The sequence below is a fragment of the Drosophila eugracilis genome, unplaced genomic scaffold (genome assembly GCF_018153835.1).
Source record: "Drosophila eugracilis isolate 14026-0451.02 unplaced genomic scaffold, ASM1815383v1 contig_1737, whole genome shotgun sequence".
NCBI classification, from domain to species: Eukaryota; Metazoa; Arthropoda; class Insecta; order Diptera; family Drosophilidae; genus Drosophila; species Drosophila eugracilis.
Window position 1 is genome coordinate 143,728 of NW_024572574.1, and position 2,357 is coordinate 146,084.

General features: G+C 44.8%; 1 long non-coding RNA gene across 2 annotated transcripts; it reads left to right on the forward strand.

Moving 5' to 3' along the window:
* Positions 1 to 236: 236 nt before the first annotated feature.
* Positions 237 to 1,044, forward strand: LOC108104748. 2 transcript variants are annotated; one of them, XR_001772314.2, is made up of 3 exons: positions 237 to 707; positions 768 to 832; positions 971 to 1,044. It is a non-coding gene; the product is annotated as an uncharacterized LOC108104748 (long non-coding RNA). The 2 variants fall into 2 exon arrangements; XR_001772313.2 differs by having other exon boundaries at positions 237 to 832.
* Positions 1,045 to 2,357: the final 1,313 nt, after the last annotated feature.

The following is a 2,357-nucleotide window of genomic DNA, read 5'->3' on the forward strand; positions in this document are numbered from 1 at the left end:
AGAGCAGTCGACATATCGGGACATGCGTAAAAATCGGACCAGTCAAATTCTGAAATAAAGTTATTAATTTTTTTAAAGTCGGCTTTACGAAAACAACGAATTTTTCTTATGAGCGTAATTGTTCTTAGGCATAGTACATAGATGATAAGGATCTTCAGGGTGTGTGAGAGGTGGTGCTCTGTATATGGATACAGCGTTCGTATCAGAGAGAAAGCACAGATCGAGCAAACGACCTAAAGAATTCCCTATATGATTGATTTGAGCCAGTGACATCTCTAACATACTTTCGCCATAGCCGGATTCCGCAACGGAGCAAAGCGATCAAATATTTGGTTGAGTGGACTATAAAAAATATATCTAAAGATATTGTCATATCGGTAAATGCGTAAAAATCGAACCAGTTGAATTCTGAAATATAGTTATTAATTTTTTTTAAAATCGGCTTTACGAAAACCTCGAATTTTTTATCAGCGTAATTGTTCTTAGGTTTAGTACATAGTCCTGTATCGATTACAAGATCTAATGTGGGATGATCTTCAGGGTATATGACAGGTGGAGCTCTGGATATGGATACGGCGCCTGTATCAGAGAGACCTAAAGAATTCCATATATGGTTAAATTGAGCCAGTGACATGTCTAACATACCAGCACTAAAGTCATGAGCGTTAAAGCTAAAAAGTTATCACTTATGGACCTTGCCACCTGGGGTAAGTTAAAGTCACCCAACACCACCAGCTGATCCATGTCCGATAACATTGATAATACAGACTGAATGGCTGCTAGGTGCCACTTATACGTCAAGGAATAGGACTTAGGCGGAATATACGATCAGGTGATATAAAAATTTAACCTAGAGAATGAAATTTTTACTTAGATATATATATGTATATGTATATACCATAGTTATATATATATATATGTGTCTTAATGATCTATGAATGTTATTAAATAGCTTCATAACCAATTCTAGGAACAAAGGACATACATGTGTTTAGGTGAGGGGCCATTGTGCCGCCGCTCATCCACGCGCATCCGCGCCGAAGAGCGCATCCACGCTGAAGAGCGCATCCGCGCCGAAGAGCGTATCCACGCTGAAGAGCGCATCCGCGCTAAAGAGCGCATCCACCCTCGCCCCTCTCTGCACAATCTTGCAATCTCGCTCTCTCGGGTCCAACTGCAGCGGTCGGCCGTCGGCGATCGTCTTTCTTCTTATGCTAAGCTAAGGTAAGTCAGTTTTTTTCTGTATGAAGTGAATAAAGCTGACGGGTCTCTCCACGACACCCCCGACTTCCGCCACCATCTCATCTGCGATCAAGAGGCATCTTTTTGCGGCAACACCGCCCCACTACAACATTTTGGTCCTTCGTGCCGGATTTTCTGGATACTTTGGATATTCTGGATACCTTTTCTACCAGCAGTTCCCGGCAGTGTTCCGCCAAAAGTTGAGAAATAAATACATGACAAAATTAAACTGAAATAACCGCCATTTCACTACAAATCCGTGATTGTGTCGCCTAAAATTTGAACCTCGCCGCCTTAGTAGCCGTGTTGTTTTTTTTTGGTGCTGGTTTTTTTCCTTTGGGGTGAATTACGAACGGTACTTGTCCATTCTCCGTGCCTTTAGCGCAGCTTCTACTCCGCATCAGGCAACATCCGCCTACAATCTCAACAAACCTCGTCTACTTCTGGGTTGTTTGGTTCCTGAAGTTTTGTTTTCACATTCGATTTGTGCCGCACACGATCTTCCTTTCGACATCGGCGCCGCTAGTGCCCACTAGTTCCTTGTGGTCGCAAACCATCCGCGATCTTACCGTTCTCATCACTTTAGTGTGACCAGCCACCGCTTCGAACGAGGCCCCTATTGCGCAAGTCAGTCGCCAAGCGCTGACCAGCTAATTGATTTTTGAGAATGCCCACGGGAGATGACAAAAATCCGCATCCGATCCCAGCCATCAGTTTGGACAGATCTCAATCCGCATCTCCGCGGACGCCTCTTTTGAAGACTAAGGCGACCAGGGCCATTCCAAGGGCAAAAAATGACGAAAACGTCAATACAATCCCCGATCCTTCACAGAGGCAGACTCGCTCCGTTGTAAAAATGGCTCAAAGTGCGGTCGAAGTGGCGCTGAAGACGTTCATCGCTACAACAGATCTAATTAACCAATTTGAGGCCAACATCAATACCCCGGGAGCCCCAGAAACGGAAATAGGCTCCCAATACATGTGCGAAGTCCATCGAGACCAAATTCGGGAACTTTGGGAGAAGGTGGAGAAGTGCTATGAGAGCTGCTCCGATTTGCTCGCCGTGTCCGACGACAATTCGGCCACCTCAGCAGTGCTGGAATCGAAGTACAGCT